The following is a 24,516-nucleotide window of genomic DNA, read 5'->3' on the forward strand; positions in this document are numbered from 1 at the left end:
TATGAAATATTTCTTTTGTAAGTATATTATTCTGTCTTTGCAACCACAGGGTTAAGTTATATTGGTAGTAATTTCTGATATTTCTTTATATAAGTATAAACCATTGCAGGGAACACTAAGTAACACACACTACAATACATACATCAACTTTTTTGAATGAAAAACATCAGATCAATAAATGTTTAAAGTTGAGTATGCTAAGGACACAAAATTGTATGTGCTTGTGCAACACTACATGGCATTAAAGAGAAAGCTATATTTCTGATTCATAACTCACAACAAATAAGGAATCTCAAGAAATAGCAGGTATGTATACATCATTTGTTTAGGATTTGCAACAATAATCCCATTATTATACTATAATAATTCCCATAGGTGAGCTGGGTGGGATAATAAATTAACTTTTTTTACATGACAAGTTTGTAAGTGAAAGCAATCTAATTAGATAGACTTTAATTATTTCTAGAGGGAAGGTGTTGTTATTGATTGCTTTGTGAAAGGATAGTAAGATAATTCATTAAAGTTGTTTTCTTATTTGTTAAGCTTAAATAGAAAAGGCTTAACATACTGGTCCTGTTAAAACTAAATTCTACTTCTGTAAAGAGTTCTAAAAGAAATATTCTTTCTTTCCTGTTTTCCAAGTTATGGTTTCTTTATGATGCATTTTCTCTTATTTGCAGGAGATGTAAATATTACCATACCCTTATTTTGATCCCAATGCAGAATTTTAATGTGGGAACACCACCAATATCTTCTAAAATATTAAAGTAAATTTGGTTTTCATTATGCTGACCCATCCAAAAACTCATCAGTTGGCCCACAGCAGGGTAATCAGTTCAAGCCATGGTTTCCTGTTTTAACATATGAACATCAATGGTCCAGTATTTGAACAGCATTTATTTTGGTTATATAAATGTGTTAAGCTGATATGGACCCTCTCTATATCCTTTTTTTTTTTTTTTTTTTTTGTGTGTGTGTATTATTCACTGTTGGTAAAATAGCTACAATCTGTGAGATAATTTTTATATAGTTCTCTTATTTCCTTTTTTTGTAACCCCTATCTGATTTCTTTGTCAGTCACAGTACTAAGGTCTCATCTATGTCTACTCCAGCTGATGATTCATCTTGCACATCCTTTTTCTCTTTATTTTTCCCATATTTGAATATTGAGGGCAAGAGTGAAAGAGAAAGTATTATGAGAAGTGTGATTCTGAAACTGAAAGGAAAAAGAATGAATAATCAAAAAGGTCATCAGAAAATCACCAATGTGTATTCAACTGTTGCTCTAGATTCCAATGCTATTTTCTGATCAGAATAGTATTTGTAATATTTTTATTCTCAATACATATTAGTTTAGGAAGGAAGTTTATGGATCAGCTATTAAATTGAACAAGATGATATTTATTATCACTTTCAATTCAGGGATTTTTTAATTATATGATGATGATAACACTTAGATATCTTCTATAATCTTAAATCCCATGTGTACAACTCAGGTTTAGACAGAAACAGAAATTGAAAAACACTTTGAGAACTCCAGTTTTTGCAAAGATATCATGAAATACTTGCATAATGTTGTTTCATGTGACAGAAACCTACTAAACTGAGATGGCAAAGAGAAATTTAGCAAAAAATTTCATGTATGTATCCTTCTTTTTATACTAAAAACAAATTAAGTTACTTGGGAATTCTGTATTTGTTGCTATGGTAAGAAAGAAAATCTTGCTTTTCATAACTAAAATGGAAAAATTCAGAATAAATTCATTTTTAAAAGTAAAAAAATGTTAAGAAATATTCTTTTAACACTAATTCACAGCAGTTACTAGGCTTTAAAAAAAGTAAAAAAAAAAATGTCAAACCAAAGTTTATGTTTTCTTCTTCAGTTTACAGTGTAAAAGATTGTGTAACACAGCCTCTGTCTGTATTCAGCTGGAAAGAATCAGATTTAAATTCTGGCTTTGTTATCTGTGGGTTATATCCACCTTATCAAGAGTTTCATTTTCCTATTTGAAAAATGGACACATTAATACTATTTATAAGAATCATGTAAAAAAATATACGTAAAGAACTTATCATCTCTGACATAATACTATTCTCTGTCTTGTAAAAATCTACTGTAATTATAAGATAATGAAATTAAAAAATAAAGTAAAATAGTTTTACTAAATCTTCTAGGACATTGGAGAAATGAAAATATAAGCAACTCCTGGTTTCAATGAAACACCAATGAAAACAGGGAATGGAACCACTAGCTGAGTAGTGTATCATTTTTTTATAATTTTTTTAAAGAGAGAGAGAGAGAGAGAGAGAGAGAGAGAGAGAGAGAGAGAATTTTCATATTTTTTTTTTTCCGGCAGACACAATATCTTTGTTGGTATGTGGTGCTGAGGATCGAACCCGGGCCACACGCATACCAGGGGAGCGCGCTACCGCTTGAGCCACATCCCTAGCCCCAGTAGTTTATCATTTAACAAGTTTTCCTAAGCAAAACTGTTGGTTGGTTTGGATCATTGGACTGACATCTACACTGTAATGGGGGATTAATTCTGAATGAAGTAGCTGTAATTTTATTTTTAAAAAGCAGCACAAGCTCTAAATCAAAGATATACTGCCAGCTTCTACTGAGGAGAATTTTTAAGAATTGGCCTTCCTAATTAAGTGAGGAATTGTAATGTAGCTGAAGAGATCTGATGATCACCAGAGTTCAGTCCCAACATTCACTGGTTGGAGGAAGGATTTTATACCACAAACTGTTGGCTTTTTCCCTCACAGTCTACTTACAAGCATCAGCATATACACTCTTTCCAAAATAACAATTATTTTATATGTAACAGTAGTAGTTTAGATATGAGGTCCCCCTCCCCCCCCCAAAAAAAAAAAAACTCATGTATGACACAATGGAAGAAAGTTTAGAGGTGAGATGATTGACTTAACAGAGGCTTAACCCAATCCGTTCATTAATCCCCTTATGGGGATTAAGGAGCTGGTAAATGCAGGCAGGTAGAATGTGGCTGGAGGACATGGGTCAATGGGAGCATGCCTTTAGGGAGTATATTTTGTTGTAGGTGAATGGCACTCTATCTCTCTGCTTCCCGGCAGCCCATTCTGAAACACTTTCCTCCACCACAGACTTCTACCATAATGTTCTGCCTTACCTCAGACTCTGAAGAATGAGGACAACCATCTGTGAACTGAGACATCTGAAAAGATGAGCCTAAAAATAAGCTTTTTCTCCCCTAAAATTGTTATTTTCAGGTATTTCTATCACAGGAGCAAAAGAGAAGACTAGAACAGTGACAGTACATCTGGTCTCTAGAAAATCTAGTGTGAGGAAGATGTTGAAGAGTACCTATGTATAGGAGCAAAATTAAACCATGGTTAATAAAAAGAAACTATCAGTTAGTGATGATTATTAATGAGTAAAAATGCATAAATTTCTTAATTTTTATCAGGATGTCTCAAGAAAATATTCTAAAATAGAATGAAAAATAAATAAACATTGGGCTGGGGTTGTGACTCAGCAGTAGAGTGCTCACCTAGCACATGGAAGGCCCTGGGTTTGATCCTCAACACCACATAAAAATAACCAAAATAAAAGTATTATGTCCATCTACAACTAAAAAATACATATTTAAATAAATAAAAAAATAAATGACCATGAAGAATAAAAGAAACTGGAGAGAAATTATCAATAAATGTATAGATTCAAGGTATTTATGAAGGCAAAATGCAGTGCAAACATAGAAAGCGTTTTAAAAGGGTATTTATTTGTATTTTGGGTGTTAAGTTTTTTGAGTTCTTTATATATCCTAAAGTTTAGTGCTCTATCTGATGTGCATGTGGCACAAATTTGCTTCCAAAATGAAGGCTCTCTGTTTACCTCATTGATTATTTCTTTTGGTGAGAAGAAGCTTTTTAGTTAGAGTCCATCTCATTTATTACTTCTTGATTTTATTTCTTGTGCTTTAGGAAACTTGTTAAGGAAGTTGGGTCCTACTCTGAGATCATGAGGATTTGGGCCTACTTTTTCTTCTATTAGGTTCAGGGTCTCTGGTCTAATCCCTAGTTCTTGATCCACTTTGAGCTAAATTTGGAGCATGGTGAGAGATAGATGTTTAGTTTCATTTTGCTGCTTATGGATTTCCACTTCTCCCAGCACCATTTGTTGAAAAGACTATCTTTTCTCCAATGTATGTTTTTGGCTCCTTTGTCTACTATGAGATAACTGTATGTATATGGGGTTGTCTCTGTGTCTTCTATATAGACACTTCTCAGAAAATTATACATTCAATCAACAAATATATGAAAAAATGTTCAACATCTCTAGTTATTAGAGAAATGCAAATCAAAACTACTCAAGATTTCATCTCACTCCAGTCAGAATGGCAGTTATCAAGAATACAAACCGTAAGTATTGGTGAGGTTGTGGGGGAAAATGCACACTCATACATTGCTTGTTGGACTGCAAATTGGTGCAACCACTCTGGATAGCAGTATGGAAATTCCTTAGAAAACTTGCAATGGAACCACCATTTGATCCAGCTATCCCACTCCTTGGTCTATAAATAAAGGATTTAAAGTCAGTATAATATAGTAACACAGCCACATCAATGTTTATAGCAGCTCAATTCACAATAGCTAAACTATGGAATCAACCTATATGCCCTTCACAATAGATGAATGGATAAAGAAACTGTGTTATATACACACAATGAAATATTATTCAGCATTAAAAGAGAATAAAATTATGGCATTTGCAGGCAAATGGATGGAGTTAGAGAATATCATGCTAAGCAAAGTAAGCCAATCCCCAAAAAACAAAGGTCAAATGTTCTCTCTGATAATTGGATGCTGATCCATAATGGAAGGGGGGTTGGTACATGGGGAAAATGGAGGAACTTTGGGAAAGGGGAATGGAGAGGTAGGGAGTGGTTATAGGTGCAGAAAAGATGGTGAAATGTGATAGACATTATTACCCTAAGTACATGTATGACTGTACATATGGTGAAACTCTATATCATGTATAACCATAGAAATGAAAAGTTGTGCTGTGATTATGTACAATGAATCAAAATGCATTTGCTGTTATATATACCTAATTAAAATTAACAAGTAAGTTTTTAAAAAAACCAATACCAACCTAGTTAGTAGGATAATTAGATGTGGGCATTGTGTTCAACAGGGTTACTCTGCATTGGATGATGAAAAGCAAACAGAGCTACTTTGTTTTTCACTTATATTGAACCTATCTGGCAAGTAGGTAAGAATAATGGAAACAGTGCCAGCCAGCAATTGCACCCACAACATCAATGAGACCCAAGGCACAGAGCAATGGATGATTGAGAGAACAAAATTATGTTTGAGTCACTACAGATAGGCTATATTCTAAATGGACACATCAAGATGGTCTGGTTTATGACTAAGAAAATAAAAATTAGACTTTTCTCCCTTTAAAACAAAATTTAGAAAGATTGAAACTGGGTGAAAATTTAAATCAATTATTAATGAACAAAGATTAGAAATAGACCTTCCACAGACACACTAATTTCCTTCAACAAATATCAATAAACAAATACTTGGAAAAGATAATTCAGAGAACCACAAATAATAATGTGAAACACAGGAAATAATAAGTTAGCAGATGAAAAATACAAATATCATTAATGCCCATGAAATTAGAAATGAAAATATAATAATATTCATTGAATTAGACATAGAATATCTACTTACATATTAGAGAAAATAGCTATAAAATAATATTCATATAAATCAGTAATTTTGTTTCCAAATGATATAAATATAGATCAAAGTAGGTTAGGAGCAATAGAAACTTAATGGCTTCAGAAACTGAAAAATCTATGGATAGAAATCTCTTTAGACATAATTGGAAACAGAGGCTTGTATTAATTCTCAGAATCACTTTTTGCTCCAAGTGTTTATGTATTCATTATTGACATGGTAAGTAGGATGGCTACAAAGGTTTCATACATATTCCCTAAACTCCCATAAAATTAGAGCTTGTCGTAATCCCTCTGACATCATAGCATTTGAAAGGAACCTTAGTGAGCATCTGCACACACCTAAGTAAATCTCTAAAATTACCAGCATAGGATACTCTGATTACAATGTCTGATCTTTTCATTCACATTTCAAACCATATTTAATATATTTTCCAAGAGAAAAAAAAATATTCTCATGAGAAAATAGTGACCATAACAAAAACAACAAATGTTTACTATGGTAAAGGTGACGATCTTATATATTACATTTGTTACCATTAATGAATGCATTTTAAAATAATTCAACAGGGAAATAAAAAAACTTAAGGACAATGTTTCTTACATCAGTTTATTATGCTTTAGAAGATTCAGATGCATGAGCTAAGACTATTGGGAGCTCTATTTAATGTAAACAATATGTCATATAAAACACTGTTAATATCATCTCAAGTGAGGAGGTTCTCACTGAGCTTAGAATAGATTTTCTGTATCTTGCAAATGGCTAGAATTCTTCACTGTATACATTGAAAAGTATTGGTGATGAAGAACTAAGTAACCAAATACTATACCCTTTTGAGACTTTTGACATAAAGTATAACTTAGTCTTAGAAATGGATAAGAAACAGATTTGATTTGATTTTTCTTTGCCAAACTATATGTGCTCCCAGTCATCATTTACTCCTTCCAATTTCCCTGGAAACATTGCAACAAAATGTCAAATCTTTGCTATTTCAGCATACCACTTAAAATGGTGGCATAATCTTCAGGTGACCTTTTCTAATGCTCAATTTTTCCTATAGAAAATTCATATTTTGTATCCAAATTTGCCCTTCAGCCTAAATTCTCATCCATTTGAATAAACTAGAGCTCTATTTTTTTTGTAACCTTGAATTAACTTATTCAGAATTTAGGTACCTCCATCTAACCTGCCTCACCTGTAAATGTGAAGCAGAATCAACCACTCTTGAGTATTTTTGATACTGAAACTCTGTGGTTTTCTTGAATGTTGCTATATGACCAGATGCAAATGGATCACTGTCATTTGAGTCACTTAAAATTTTTGAACCTTACCAATGTGGCAATTACACTTCTTCATCATGTGCCCCTTTGCAAAGTTGCTGAGCGTCACATATCTTTTAAAATTAATATTTAGTTTAAAACAATGGTCTTTCATACTTATGTACAAATAGAACAATATTTATGTTGCACAACAATTAAGAAAAGACCTTGAAAATACTGATTCTGCTGGTTGAGATGTAACACTTCATGTTCCATTTTACAAGGTTTCTTTATGGTTTTGTATTATTTATAAAAGAATAGACTCTTAATTTGCTTAATAATTGAATGTTTATATTTCGAGCTTTTACAAAAGTAAATAAATGGAGAAAGAAGTTTTTCCAATAAATGCTGCTACAGCAATTTCGTTAACTATAAGAAAATAATAAATCCTGGGGGATGGGTAGGTGGTAGGTGGTAGAGCCACTATGTGGCATGAAGGAGGCACCAGTCTCTCCCCCGTCCCAAACAACAACAAAAACTGTTAATCTAAACCTCAAGCCTTATGTAAAAATTAACTCAAAAAGTAGAGTATTTTCCAATGTATAAACATAAAACTAAAACTTTCAAGAGATACAAGAGAAAATTTGGGAAACTTTTAAGCTTCATGAAGCATTTGTAGACATATCACCAACCCAAAGCATGATCCATAAAAGAAAGATAATAATCTACACTTAATCAAACTTAAAAATCTTGGCTTTGTAACAAACCCTCTTAAGAGTGTGCAAACCAAGCTACAGCCTGGGAGAAATTATTTACTATTTATATATATATATATATTATGAATTACTAATATCCAGACTATTAAAAAAAAACCTCTCCAAATAATAATAGCAAAACAAAGCAACCATTAAAATATTGGCAAAAAAAATGTCAAATAAGCACATTAAAATTTCTCAACATCCTTAGTAAGGAAATGGAAAGTAGGCTTCCAATGGCACATCACCACATTTCATGCTCGTTAGAACAACCAAAAGTGAAAAGAATGACAAAATCAAATTCTGGCAAGGATATGAAGAAATTGGGCAACTCATTCAATATTGGAGAATACAAATGGAAAACATATTGACATTATTTTTTTGTGTGTGTGTGGTGCTGAGGATGGAACTCAGGGGCCTTGTTCACGCCAAGCAAGCAAGCACTCTACCAACTAAGCTATATCCCCAGCCCAAGAATTTAAAAAAAAAAAAATGCCTGAACTAACACAATCTTAACATATGACTTAACAAACTTAACATATGACCTGTCACTTACAATTCTTGCCAGACCAGACAATGAGAGCTTAACAATAAGAGCTTATATCCACACATGATTGCTCAAGGAAATTTTATTTATAAGAGACAAAAAGTACAAAGGAGGAAAATGTCTTCAACGTGATTCATTTAGTTATAAATTCTGTTTCTTCATATTTAAGACAAAAATTCTAATAAAATGTTTTTACTGTAGTAATGATGAAGTATTGGTGATATTGATTCAATCTAAGTCAAAAAGAACTTTTTTTTTCCATTTCAAAGGACACCCTGTTAGTTGCTATGTTGTGACCACAGTTACAATGATATATCAAGGTACAATTATATGTTAAAAATAACTTAATTCCTCTATACTGGTAGTGTACTGAAAACATTGCAAAAAAATAAATCATTCAAGATTTATGTACACTTCCACATCAACATATAAAAGATGAAGTTCCAAAAGTACTTTAAAAGAAACACCTTAATATAGCACTTGATATATACCAGATTTGCATTCATGTTCAATTTTCTGATTTACCTGATACCTCTATGTATCTACTCCTCAGACATTCAAAATATGTTCTATCAAAAAATAAAAATATTATTAAATATGTTCAGTCTATAAAGTGATTGTGAGTACTTTTAAAAACAAACTGAAATACAAAACTGGATCATGATTGATGTCTCAGACCCACTGGTATAATATATAAGTCAGTCTCTTCAAAAGAGCACTATCTTCATGTGGATGATGTTAGCCTCTTATCTGAATAAACATTCTCTCTATATAAAATTTGTCTTTGAGACACTCAATACCCTTTTTATTTTGGTGTGTGGGCGGCCAACCTCACATGTGACTGAGTTACACTCCCCAGCTTGGTGCTGAGGCTCTCAGTCACAGAAATGTTGCACCCTTCTTGGGTGCGAGGGTTGGTGTCTCCTGCATGGAGTGTCTTGCTACACCCCCATGGGTGAAGCTATGTTCACCTGTTCCTTTGTAATATAACCTCTTGCCCTGTTTAGGAGAAGGAGAATCCCCAACCATCATTTTATTAGGATATCAATATTTACTTTAAGTTTCCTAATATATTAGTAGGGTGATTGCATTTTCATTAATTATCTCCTTTTTTTCTTTATTATTATTGCTGTTATTTTATCATTATTTGATACTGGATATTAACCTCAGTGGTGCTCTACCACCAAGTCAGACCCCCTGCCCAATTTTATATTTATCATGAGACAGAGTCTCATTAAATTGCTGAGTCTGACCTTTGTGATCCTTCTGCCACAGCCTTGCAAATAGCTGGGATTATAGGCATGAACCACCACTGCCAGGTAATTGTCTTTCCTTTTAATAGCAGATTTTTCAATTAAGATTCAATTCGTCTTATAAAACATTTAGGGTATTCTTTCTTTTTATAATTTCTGAAGAATTTTCTATTCATTTGGAATTATATTTTCATTAAATAAGTTGTCAAATCTATCAATGAAACCTCTAGGCTTGATATTTTTATAAGGAAAGATTTTAATTGCAAATACATTTATTATAACATTTGTAAAACTAGTTCTATTTTTGTCATTGTGTAATTTTTGTTTTGAAATCTTTTTATTCGTCTACAAAATATTAATATAAAATGTCTGTCAAGTACCAAGTTGTGTATCAGATCCTTTAAGCAATTTTTATCATTATAAAAATATACCATATTTTTAGCATTAGACTCTCTTTGTTCTTAATTATGAGCTTCCAAAGGTAAATTTTCTTATGGAATTTGTCAATTTTTTTGAAAATGAATTTTGAGGTTGTTTCTAGTGTGGAGCTCATTTTATTAATGCAGTTATACAGACTTGTTATCTTCTTATATCAATATGCATACATTGTGTGTATACCTTGGAATGAAATTTCTAAAATATGGTTTGTAAATACAGTTAACCTGGTAAATAAGGTCATTTTTTAAAAAAAATCTGACCTTATACTCACCTTTTTTAGTGAAGTATTATATCTATTTACTTTACATATCAATGTAAGTATTGATAAAATGGTTTTTAATATGCCATATTTAAATTTATTTTTCTTCAATTCATCTTTTTTAAAATAATTTAAACACATATATTTTAAATCCCACAATATTTCTTCATTTATTTGGCCTGAAAGAATCACAAAATAAAATAATGTATATTTACTTTCATAATACTCTTTCTGGTCATTTTCATTGACTCTTTTTGATCAGACTCATGCACTATCATTTCTTTTCAGCTTAAAGGCAATGCTTAGTTTTCTTTGAAATTAATATTTGCTAAAGAAATTTTCTTTATAATGCTCTTTGGGAAAATCTTCATTTAAAATTTCTTCTTGGAGATTGGTTGCTACAGAATTCCAGCTGAAGAGTTTTTAAATATATATATATATATATATATATATATATATATATATATATATATATTTCTGCAATTTAAAGATAATATTTTATTGTCTTCTTTGCTTCACTTTTTCTGATAAGTAATATGATTAATATTTATGTTCTTGTTCTTTTATATCATGTATCTTTTACTTTGAAGAATATTTAATTATTTTTCTTTTATTTGGTTTTACGTGACATGCTTTGGTGTGACTAGCTATGGCTTTCTTTATATGTTAGCTGACATTGGTTGGTTTGATTCTATTGGAGAAATTTCCACAGTTTGTGAGAGTTTCCATCCTTTCTAAATATGTCTTCTATTCATTCTCATTCTCCTGCTGTTTGGGTACTTAATTGAACATGTTTTATATCACTAGACATTAAACAGACATCTAAAATACATATTTCTGCATTCTTCACATTCTTGTTGACATTTTATTTTGACATTTGCTTGTACCATTTGTTCATTGCATATGTTTTTCCATAAATCTTGACTCAACTATGTCCACAAAAATAATTGCTTTTTCATATTTTATACTTTATAGTATAACTTTATATTTATATTATAGATTCCTTTCTTTTCCTTTCTCTTTATCTATCTCTCTCTCTCTCTCTCTCTCTCTCTCTCTCTCTCTCTCTCTCTCTCCTTTTTTTTTCTTTTAGAGGAGAAAAAGTTGATAGTAGACCTTAGTCTCAGGAGTTCAGTCCATGGCCAACTACATTGCTCTGGGCTCAGTGTCTTTCACATTTTCAATGGTTTCCCTAGAGTTTAAAAAATATATTTTAAAGCTAATCTATGTCAATCTTCCATCAAACATTATACCTCCTCATGTGAAGGGCAGTAGCTTTGAAGAACAAGTGAATCCCTTCTTTCAGTCCTTTGAGACATGGATGTCATGCATTTTATTTTTGGATATCCTATACCTAATACACCATTTGTATTATGAACTTGAGCAAACACTTGTCATTTTCAAAATTCAGGTAAGAAAAACTTACCTTATTGTATTTTTTTATTATTCAACTTTCTTCTTTTCTATTCAGAAAAGGGTTTCAAATCTGTAAATCTCCTGCTTGAGAACTTTTGAAATGTTCTTTTCAGGTCAACATTGATGATAATGATTTTAATCAGCTTTTGCTTTTCTGAGAAAATCTGTATTTGTCTTTCCCTTTTGAAGAATAAATGAACTGCATGCAAGTTCATCCACTAATGGCTCATGTTTGTTGTCAATATTTTTCACTATATGTATTAATTTATTAATCAATGTTATTTTAAAGTATTTTTCAAATAATTTCAAACTTTAGGCCATCTAGGAGTCTACTTTACATTGAACATTTCTTCTCTTAGTCATTTGATTTAAGTTAATATTTATTTATAAAAGGGCATGCTTCTTATTGTGGAGAATAGATAGGTTGGGTGGGTGAATTTATTATTTAATTTAACTGAGTGTACTTTTTGAACTTCTGGTTTAATGCAATTAACTTGTGCTTGTTTTCAAACATTTTAAGTGTGGAATTCAAGCTTTTCCTGCAGTCAGGGTTAGGATCTGAACAATGACGGAGACATATTTAGTGATTTCAGTTTACCTACCATGTTTTATTATTATTGGGAATTTCTCTTTGCTCTTGAAATCTGCCTTGGTCTTTCTGTACAATGGAAGATATCCATCTCTGCTTTCTTGCCTTTACCATCCAATAGCTAATTAATTGCACTTAATAAAAATTATTTAGGATTGTGTAGATTATGATCATTTTATTTGCAAGTTAATAGTTGGTGTGCCACCATTACATGGATGCTGGAAAAATATAAGAGATTACTGGGGTAAGAGACAGAAGACTTTATTACTCAGAAGACAGCTGTGAAGTAAACTTCATGTTCACATTGAATTCCCTTTCCTATCAAGACCTATGGCAATGAGGTAGAGATGGGGAATCAAGCTAGATGTTACACACACTGTAGATGTGCATACAACAGAAGAATCTTAAGTTTAGGAAACATAAATCTTTACAGAGGGCTTCAGTCAAACCCATATGACTTTCCTCCAAGGGAGAATTTAGTTTTTTTACACGGTGTAAAAAATCTTTGACATTCTTATTAAGATACATACAGCTATCCCTATTTTCCAAGGCTTTTATTTTAAAATAGCCCTGAAATACAAACAATAATAGATGCTGGGAAGAATGTGGAGAAAATGTCACATTTTATACTATTGGGGAGGATTGTAAATTAGTAAAACATTATGAAAATAAGTATGTGGTTTCCTCAAAACACTAGGCATGGAACCACCATGTGACCCAGCTATTCCACTCCTTGGCATTTACCCTCAAGAATTTAAACCATAACACTACAGTGATACATGCATACCCATGTTTATAGCAGCAAAATTTACACTTTGTAAATTATGGGACCAGCCTAGTTTTCCATCAACAGATAAATGGATAAAAAAATATGGAAATCTATTCAGCTTTAAAGTTGGAACTAAAAACCCTCATGTTAAGTGAAATAAATCAAACTCAGAATATAAAGGGTTATGTTTTCTCTTACATGCGGAAACTAAGAGAAAAAAAAATCAAAGGGAGATCAGTAGAGGAAAGGGACTAAAGAGTAGTGGTCAGCAAGGAGGGGGAAAGTGCTAGAGAGTGATATTTATTGGCCAAATTATATTGTTATAATGTATGCATATATAAATACACAACAACATATATCATTATGTAAACTGGTGCACCAATACCAAAAGTTGAAAAAAGTCTTGAAAAGTTAACGCAGAACAAGAGTCTGCTTGTGCTTCTGATCTTAGGACATGTGAAAAAAGATCCATGGATTCTTGACTCCAAACAAGAACCTGAATTGTTTGTGAGAAACCTTTCTTACCTTCTCTGACCTGATCTTAGACTTCAGTGCTCCACTGCTTTATACTTAGGCAGGAACTCATTTAACTCAATGGCAATGTTATTTTTTTTTCTGCTCTCTTGCTCTGCTTTCATTTTGACCCACCATCTGCCATCTCTATTTATTCAGAAATGACCTTGGAAAACAGTAACAAGTAGGCTAAAAGGACTTGATCTGTCACTGTGATTGCTTGGGATTATTTTTTATCATGGTAGTCCCAATATTAATGGTTTGGTTCCTGTCTCCTTTTCCCTATCTACTTTTATTATCCTAATTTCCCAATAATAGTTTCCTTTACCCTTTAGCTTATATCTGTAATTTTTGCTGAACAAAAACTTGACTTGATTATTGAAAAGTTCACTGTTGTCACATAGTTGATTTAGCACCCTAAATGAAAGCTATTTGAGTATCCAATGAGACTCCTATTTTCCAGAGGCTCAACTAATATACGTTCTATTTCCCCCCATTGTTTCTATAGAGTTGAACAAGTTGTGGGTTTTATCTCTTCTGGAAAGAAGAAGCTGCTCTTTCCAGACACCTAGAATATTGTTGTTGTTGTTGTTGTTGTTGTTTTGGTTGTTTGTTTTTTCAATCTACAGCTCTTTAATAGGTTCACAGTAGATGTAATTTTGTATCATGGTTTTTGGTCTTTGTTTAAGGTTGATAGTGAGGATTCTTGTAACATTTTATATCCTAATCAGAAGTAGAAGACTCACCTACCTCCTTCTTTTGTTAAATAAATCAGTCAATGTAATCATGATTACTTTCTGATGATTACTTTCTTTTCCTTCTATTTTCCCATTAAAATGGGAAAAAAAGTCTTGAAGTTTTGTTTTTGTTGTTGTTGTTGTTTGTTTGTTTGTTTGAACCAGTGAGTTTCAGCAAGCCTCATAGAGTTTCCTACTGTACCCTTAAGATATATGAAAGGTATCAATAAGATTTTTTGTGGAGATTTTTCATGCAATTTTTTCTTTTCCTAGCTATGCTTTAAAAACTGTTAGTTGAGTTTTGCAGTGTCTCTTTCATTTCAAAGGAGGACATGTCTAAATTTACTGTTGATAATATTTTTATTAGTTTGAGAGTTCCTGATATTTTCTTTGATCTAGTTTTACTTTCTATGTTTGCATTTTAATTTCTTTAGACTTTGTACAAAGGCAGATTTTATAAACTGGCTTCGTTTCTCTATTTGAAACCTGAAATTGCTAATCTTTTTTTTTTTTTTTACAAAACAGAATTCATTACATAACCCACCTGATTTTATATGTGTGCTTATCTGTGTGTAGAAGTTACCCAAATGCACATTCTTAAGTGTGCATCCTAGTGTCATTATTCTTGAGTGAGACACATAACTTATGCTCAGTTTCTGTAGAGTAAATCTAACCTAATGCCACTGTTACAATGAACTCCAGTTACCCAAAAGGCAAATAATAATCACATTGAATAATATTATAAAACATCATGAAGGCAACTAGCAATGCCTGCTATATCTTCTATAAATCTTTATCTGAAGAATAAGACAGGCGCCTCTTAGTTCATTAAACATCTGTTAGATAAAATAGCTCAAATGTTCAGATTTTCTTTTCTGGAACATTAAAAGTAATCAAACATAAAAATTGATGTTTAAAAACCAATTTTAACAAATTAACATGAGGTTAAAAATATGTATCAAACAAAATATATGTCATGAAGAGAATTGAGAAAGTGGAAAAGAAATAACAGGGTTTCAGATTTATAATTCAGAGTAACAGTGATCAATCATACTACATCTAATCTCCCCTCCAATCCACCTGACCATTTGTGTATTATCATTTAATAACTTTGGAAAAGAAAAAAAAATCTAATTTTGTATAAACCTTTAATATGAGCCAGTAAAATGTATTAGCATATATTAACTCACTGAATTTTCATAATAATCATAAGAAGCTGTTTTCTATAAGGAATGTTTGAAAATATATATCACTAACTTTATAGATGAAGAAAATTAAGCACATAATATTTAAATAGGAATTTTAGCTTAGATAATAAGCAAATACAAAGTAAGATATGTATGACAAATACTATGAAAATATTTCAAAGTAAGATCAAGATCAGGTTAAGTGATTGATTCCCACTAAGAAGAGAAATATTCTAAGAATCTGATTTAAAGATGTTTAGTTATTTAGTTTTGTTTAGTTATTATTAATCATTTAGAATTCTAAATGAAGATGTTTAGAATTCTATTGCCAAAGTTTCTTATAAACTGAAAGGACTTCAAGAGAACTATTTTAAGAACTTGGTGTGTATTCGCTGCAATGTTAGAAAATTAGACCACAGTCTGTCTTCTGAATAGAAAATCTAAGGGCTGAGAATGGGCTGACTGGTCACTCTTATAGCAAAGCAAATTAGAGAGGTTGTTGACTTGGAATCATCCTGGATTATACAGTTCAAGGTCAAGGAACACTTGAACAGTGGTCATCATGGACTAATGGATCAAGACAATCATTTTATCTTGTGTTTTTTTCTGGTCTATATACTTCCCAGAATTTCCATATCAAATGAGGAAACAAACAAAAAAAAAAATACCCGCAACATCTGTTGCAATTTTCTAGCTACTTTATAGTAATGTCAAATTTTATTTAATTTACCAAGATAAAGAAATGTCAGATTATAGCTGTAGCAAATTAATTCAAACAATCATGCTTCTAGAAAATGAGAACCAGTACTATAAAATCATCAAAAGTATCATTATCTTAACCAGAGTGATTCTGTAGTTTTGACAGTTTTTATTCTGATACACTATCTAAACAAATCTTCCAAATCATAATGTTAAGATATAGTTTCCAAATAATAGAATTATAAAATTGGGCCTTGAGAAGTTTTGTAAAAATATTAATGAAAGTAAAGATATCATCTAGAAAGACTCATCAAAAACAAAAAAGGCAAATTATGAATTATCATATAACAAACATTTTTAAAAATATTATTGAACATTTATTACTATTTATATTGACAGTTAAACATTTGATAAAATGACATGAATTAAATGTCTATAGAAACATGAACTATTTGGAAGAAGTATCTAGTATGCAAATTTGAGCTTTCAAAGCAGAAAATATATTCAAATAAACAAGTTGATCCTAAAGGATTAGATAAACATTCCCATTTTTCTTTTCCTTTTGCAGTGATAAGCAAGTGTTTTACCACCGAGGAGCTACACCTGCAGCCATGGCTATATATTTCTAAGGTGTTAATCTCTATATAATATTCTTTCATAAAACCTACAAATTATTTGGGTGATTCTTATAAATCATCAACTCGACAGATTGGTTTTGGCAATGGCAATAATCACAATGATATAAAAAAATGAGATACCAGATTATTTAAGACTGTGTTTTGTTTGAAGGGCTAAAGATAAATATGGCAATTATGTATCTTGTTTTCATTATGTTTATCCATCAAAGCAGTCAGTATATCAAACACCTTATTGCTCTGTATGCACATCACAGCATGAAGAGGATATTTGGCAACTTTTCAATTAACTTGGCCAATGTAGCAAACCAAACCAAGATAATTCAGATTTTAGAAAATATCATGCATACACACTTTTAAATTATGGTCTGGCTGTCTACATTAGGGACTAATTGAAAGCAGAAAACTACCACTTGTAGAACATAGTCACTTAAAAATTATTATGACTGATTAAACAGATCCCTCATTGCCTAAATTATAACACAAGTTAAATTTTAATAGCTATAAAGGTAACCCAAGGCAGCCTCTTTATAATAAAATGGATTTCTATTTCATGTCAAACAAAAAGCACTCAGTCTTATTATAATCAACTGATTGAAATGAGTAGCTCTAATATTATAATGACTAACATAATCTTACCATTATTCTGGGCACTAAGAAGATAAAAATATACCTTCATAAACTTCAATACTGAATTGCTTTCACAGTGTAAAAATACACTGTAACTATACTGAAAACTACAGTATATGTTTATTGATTGATGTGTTTAACAAATTACTGGATCTAAAAATGATTATGACTCATTCTGAATTTATTAAAATTAAATAACTTTATGAAAAGAAAGTGTAGTTATTTATTGTTATGACTTTTTATATTGTCATTTTAATTATGAGAACTCTATAATCAGCCATTGTAATTGTATTTGGAATGATGCCCAATTAATATTTTTCTTTAAAACATCCAAATTTATAAAAAGTTTAGAATTTTACACATAGGTAATATTACAAACAACTCACTGAAAGATGGTAATCTCAGATACTCTGGTAAAGTCTTAAAAATTATAAGTTTTATAATTTACTGTTTTTCAAGAACCAATTACATATGATTGCTTAGTTGTTGCTTCACAAATCTAAAAGTTTGGAATTTTTATTTACCTAATGATAGTATGAAAGCATATGCTGATCAACTATATGCTCTTTGTATGAAATTTTATTTAAGTTTATAGTACATTTCCTGTGATTGTAATCATAGAGCAAGTTATTCCTTATTCATACCTGAAGACATAAATTTATTTTATTTTGTAGTTGACTAAGTTAGATGTAGATCTGCTGAAACCCAGTTTCTTACTTTCCTCTTAACTTTATGTCTGTGGTTTGGCTCTATTTTGATATGATACTCTGTAGACAAATGGTTCACAGTTGAGCAGTTAAGTAAAACTTCATTGTTGATTTGTCAGCCTGAATGAACTTTAACTCAACAAGCAAATAAGACTCATCATTTCAAGAGCCACTAAACTCTTCCAGTGTATGCTGTAATTTGAGAGTTAGCACTAGAGATTTTCATGTGTGACAATAGGATGTTAAGTACCTTACACTCTTCATTCAGTAGGGAAAACTGATTCTCCACGTGCTTGAATATGTGAATACAAGATTATTCTGGTACCTGAATCTTTCATCAGTGAATGTCAAGACTGCAACTTGGTCATCAGCAGATTTTTAAAATTGCCAAACTCTTCTATTAGTTGAGTATACTGTACATGAAAATCTTATAGTAGCTTCCTGAATCTATGAAAATGATTGGAGAGGACAGTATTTAATTTTTCAAGATAATGTGTTAACAATTTAATTCAAATGAGGAATAAAAGAAATTTCCTTTAAATCAACATTCATAGTTTAATGTGATTTAACACACAAAGTTGAAACTTTTGCATGAAAAAGGAAGTTGCTCTTTGAGGCAATAACTGTGACATCTTGAAGTAAATAGTGAATATGAACCAATGAAAACTCATTAAATAAAACTGTTTAAATGACCACTTTCATATGAAAGTACACTTTGGCTATAATGCATTGGATCAAATTATCTGAAAATATATAAAGAGAGAATATATGTGCAATATTATAACACATGTATATATTCAAATTAATTTAAAACCCATGATATTCAACTTAAAACTGTATAAACATACATTCTTCAAAAATTGACTCAAAAAGGTAATGCATTTTTTGTTTTACAATATCATCATAATAAAGAGTAATATTCTTTAGTATTTCAATTTTAACATTTTAATTTCATAGGAAATAAATTAAATCTTTACTTTCTCCAACTCTGGGGTCTTTTAAAATTCACTATGGTACATAAAGGAAGTATTGACTATTTTCATTCTTTTACATTCACTGGATATTATAGTCCTATTACTCCAAATAACTGTAAAGAAAGGGTGTGCATCTCATTACATGGTCCTTTGTGTGGCCTCAGGGACATGTGTTGATGTAACCTCTTGCCAATTCTTCTTATAATATTAACTTTCAGAAGATTTAGGATTTTTCCAGATCCAAGATGATTGACTCTTTGACTAAAGAATTGTTTAGAGAACCACACATTGTGCTTCACTGTAGATATTGCCTGTTATGTAACAGGTGATCTTTATGAAGTAGGTACAGTGTATTGGAGAAAAGGAGCAAATGCATCCCCACTCAGAGGTTGCATAAGCATTCAGGGATAAAATTAAAAAAAAAAACACTTAATAATAAACACTCATAATAAAGAGTAATATTCTTTAGTATTTCAATTTTAACATTTTAATTTCATAGGAAATAAATTAAATCTTTACTTTCTCCAACTCTGGGGTCTTTTAAAATAGATGACTTTCCTGATATGAGCTGATGCACAATCAACCTACTCTCTGTGTCATCCAGGTTGAGAATGAAAGAAACACCAGAAGCTGTGTGTGGAAGTTGCAAGACAAATATCCCATTCTATTAATATACACTGTCTGGTGTTTTCTCACCTGTACACTTTCTTAATCCAAGGTAAAGTTGAGCTGCACAAAGCCTATTGTATTCAATGAGTTTGAATGTCAATTAGAAATGAAGACCATTGTTGCTAGTAGAGCAGAGAGTACATGGCAGAAACTAACTCCTGTAACATGAAAATGATATTGTCTGAAGTACACCAAATTTAAGAAAAGTTCAAGATAACAAAAGACAATACAAGCTTAAACAGCCCAAACTACAACCTCTCTAATGTCCTGTAATTCACATTTTCTAATTACATTTATCAAACCAAATTACTTGATTTGATTTTTTAATTTTCCTTTATGGAGTTAGTGGGATGTGAAAAAGACAGTTATTTTAAATGCAAAAGTCAATTCAAATACTTCAAGAGACCAGTGGGTGTGAATTCTATATTGTTGTTGAGGATATTTTGTGTGCACATGAGTGAGTGGGTGTGTCTGAGAGAGAGAGAGAGAGAGAGAGAGAGAGGGAAATCAACTTTTGCTACTGTAGCTCACAATGAGAAACCCTGAATATTAAACTTATGTATCATAAAAAGTATAGGAAGAAAGGGTTAATTATATCTCCATTGTTTAAACAGATTTAAAATATTTTGGAAGACTATTTCTATTGATGTATTTTGGAATACATTTATTTAGTTCATTTCCCTATGAATATTATCATAGGCTCCTACTACCACGCCCAACAACAAATAAAGAACAAACTGTTTTGAAAAATCTATGTTCAGCAAATCCTAGCACATTGTGTTTAAAAACCAGCATTCATCCTATCACTTTGATGTGATTCAGCCCATTTTGATTGTTTGTTTGTTTTGAGTAGTGGGGATGGAATCAGGGGTGGTATACTACTATATTTTATTTTTAGAAAGATTCTTCTTAAATTCCTGGTCTTGAACTTACAAACCTCTTTCCTCAGCCTCCCAAATAGTTGGGATGGCAAGCATGTGCCACCATTCCTGCCATCAACCTAATTTCTTGATATTGATAGAATGCAAAAACTGGGGTTGATATAGGTAAGCAAGGGAATTATAACTCAATTAAATGTTATTGATAGAATTCAAATACGTGATTAGATAAATGTTAATAAAGTTTTTATTTCTAAGAAATAAATGTAATGCAAATTTCTCAGCTATTGAAAACAAACCAAAAACCTCATTAACTTCATGACACTATTCTCTATGAAAATAGTTCTGTTGGCTAAATTTTATTTTATGAAAACAAAATCTCATGGTTACTCTTTAACACAAGTCACAATATACATATTTTTTAAAGATTGCCATCATAATTCAGTGAGTACAAACTATATGCTACATTAAGCTGTTATAGTTTTAACCCAAAATTTTTATTACTGAAGCTCACAAATTATTATTAAATTACACATGTAATCTTTATATGTGTCTTTGGAGAATTTTAAGAATGTATTAATTGTGCTTAGGTATTTCAACTTTTATAAAAAGCAGAAAACACTGACATGAAATTTAAAAATGAACATTGCATTTGGGGGCTCTTTTCTGCCTTATCCTTTGGCTTTTATTTACTTGTCAGTTTGTACCAATCTCAGAATCTGTATATTTATTTTTACAAAAAGAAAAATTATATTATGAAGCTATAATTTTGACAATAGAGAAGAAACTATCTCTAAATAATTAATGGCAATTTCCCCACACCCTTTCTTTATCTGAAAATATTGCTGAAGTCATGTTCCCTGAAGGTTTCACTGTACCACGGAGACAAAGTTGACAGGTGATGGCCAGATAGTTTTAATTAGGAGAAACCCCTAAGTACCGAGCTTTCCAGAAGGAGTAGCAGTTAGCCCCAGTAAACAATGTTTGACACCTGCTTTGTTAAATTAGAACGAACACCTGCCATTCGCCACTCAGAATGCTTACTGCTCAAGTAAAAACTAAAAAGTTAAGTCAAAGACTTTATAGTGCTTGAAGATTTAAAATTAAAGTATAAATAAATGTAGATTTATTTGTTTTAATTAAATTTTATTACACAAGTAACAAATGAATCCATTCTCTTGCTAAAACCCTAAAATTTTACGCTAAGGCTAAAGTCCTCTGTGGCCACCAAGTTTAACCTCATTTTGAATATTAACTCAAATATAAAAGACCTAAAATTCATCATTTGGTCCAAATTATGTTGTATACAGGGAAAAGGAATAAATAACATATCTTGTATTTACCTACACATTTGTTTCTGGATAGTAATTCATTCATGTATAACTATGTAGGGTACAGACACATTATAATCAAATTAATTAAGTCAAATGTATAAAAAGTCAGAAAGTGATAAGTACCATAAAAATTCTGAGAGAAGAATTGGGAATTGCTCTTGCTAAGGGAGATTACAACTTAAACCCAGTGGACAGGGAGGTTTTTCTTGGAAAGATGCTGTTGGAAAAATGCCATGAGTAAAGTGAGAAGCAAGACAGATGGACATGTGGAAGAAAGTGTAGTAGGGACAGGCAGGAGTAATGACAAACTCCTTCAAACAGGAAGCATCCTGACACATTCAAGGTAAAACAGGGAGCAGGTTTGTCTGGATAAGAGTGACCAGGTGGAAAAGAATAGGAGGGCTTGCTACTTAATCTGCAAGGCTCTTGTTGAAAAAAAGGAGGAAAAAAAAAACTCAATTAAGGAACTGCTATAGAAGGATTTTCCTTTTTAAATGGCTTTATTTTTTGCCTTATCATGGTGTTTTAATTTTCTTTCTGTTGTCTCCAATAAAGGATAACTAACTTCAAAATTATTAGCAGTTATTTTATTCTTTATTTTATATGACGGCAATTGTATTCATAATTTTGAGTTAAATACTTTTATGCTTACCAAGTAAAAGCCTTTAATTCATATACAGAATCGCTGAAATTGTGCAGTTTGTATTTTGTTGATTCATATAGGCATACTCTTATGCTATTATTAGTGGAAATAGTACAAAACAAACTCAACTGCTCTTATTTTGCTTCCTGATGTATGCACATTCTCCCAAAACTCTCAGAGCCTACAAAATTTTAATGATGGATTGAAAAGAAAAGGAGCTGTAGGTTGCCCTATCTTTCCATGCCTTCTGTCATCGTTTTCATCATGAGTGGTTGGTTAACAAAGGAGTGTACACATGAGTATTAATAAAATGAGGAAGGATCTGATAGTTTTTTGATCATTTGTGTTTCTTAGAATACCATTTCATTTTTTCTTCTTTCAAAGCAATTTTTCTTTCAAAAGGGAAGAGAAGCTACTGGGGATTTTGAGCACACTGCTGATTACTTCATTGTAGATGGAACTCACTTGCTCTCACTTGGCTTCTTGCTGAGGATCCATGCATCAGGCTACCATTAGGATTTTGTTTCATGGGTGATTGTAAATGCCACATGATAAAAAGATGCCACAAAACAGAGTGTTATTGTGTCAATCACTGACTGTTTTGTCCACTGAAGTATATTATGGATCATGAGTTATAGGAGAAAATTATTAAGAATTTTAATAAAACAGCAGATCACTACCATGGCCTGGTGCAGAGGTAGAGGTGATAAGAATAGAAACCTATCAAGAGGCTCAAAGGACGTAAGGCTTTGCAGGCACTATAAGAAATTTGAATTTACCCTAAATAAGATTGGAAGGCACTGGTTTACAAAGTGGTCATAATGACATTTTATGTTCATGTTTACTAAGTAGGGCTTTTCATTTGCTGAAGCTTTAGCACTTTTATCTTTTGCAAGATAATGATTTTAAGGATGTACAGGATGTGCATCTCATTCTGTGATTATAAATTTGTAGTGTTCCACAGGCCTTTTCAGTGGCTCTAATTTTATCTGGGCACAGCAATTCTTAAATCCCACCTTGGGAAATTCAAGCTGTGCAGTGGTCTATTACTAGGGGTTCTAGTACAATAAACCAACTATGCCCAAATGTGCTTCAGAATTTAGTCAAATTATGTTTGCACTTTTAAAATGATCTGACCTTCCGTGGGACCAAAACTGACACCATGGTGGCAGGAGAAGAGATCGATATGAATTACCACAATTTTATGGTCTTCAAAATCCTATGCCTTCACCCCACACAATGTATTTCTTGTAAGGAAGTTATGGAGGCAAACTTGGATGTGACTTTTTGTAATTTTCTCAGGGGAAGATCACTTCTATTAACACTGGCTCAAAAATAGTTCATATTTAAAATTTTTAAATATGAAAACTATGGAATTTCAATAGTTCAATATTATATTTCATATTTTTCAGTCAGGTATCAGCAAAGGAAACTTGCCCAGTCTGGTCTCAAATTCTGGATTTCTGATGCCTAATGTAAAAGCAAAAACAAACGAACAAAAAACCTGATCTTGACATTGGAATGATTGGATTTATTTCATGCCAAAAACCTTGCTTCTCTTCAATATTGCAGAAAGCCTATTTAATTTTTAGGTAAAGTATCACCACTAAGCTCTTTCCCCAGTGCCCTCCAGATATATATGTATATATTTTTTAGATTGCTGAGCTCCCCTCAGACTTGCAATCTTCCTGCCTCACCTTCCAGAGTCTCTGGGATTACAGTCATGAGTCACCATACCTAGTGACAGTTTTAAAATGGACTGAGTTTATAACTGCAGTTTTGCAGATACAATTAGTGTTATCAGGCATTACATAAAGTGGAGGCTTTTAGACTAAATTCCTATATTATTTTATACCAATAAGTTCTTGACAAGGAATTCTCCAGAG

This window comes from Ictidomys tridecemlineatus, chromosome 1, assembly GCF_052094955.1.
Source record: "Ictidomys tridecemlineatus isolate mIctTri1 chromosome 1, mIctTri1.hap1, whole genome shotgun sequence".
NCBI classification, from domain to species: Eukaryota; Metazoa; Chordata; class Mammalia; order Rodentia; family Sciuridae; genus Ictidomys; species Ictidomys tridecemlineatus.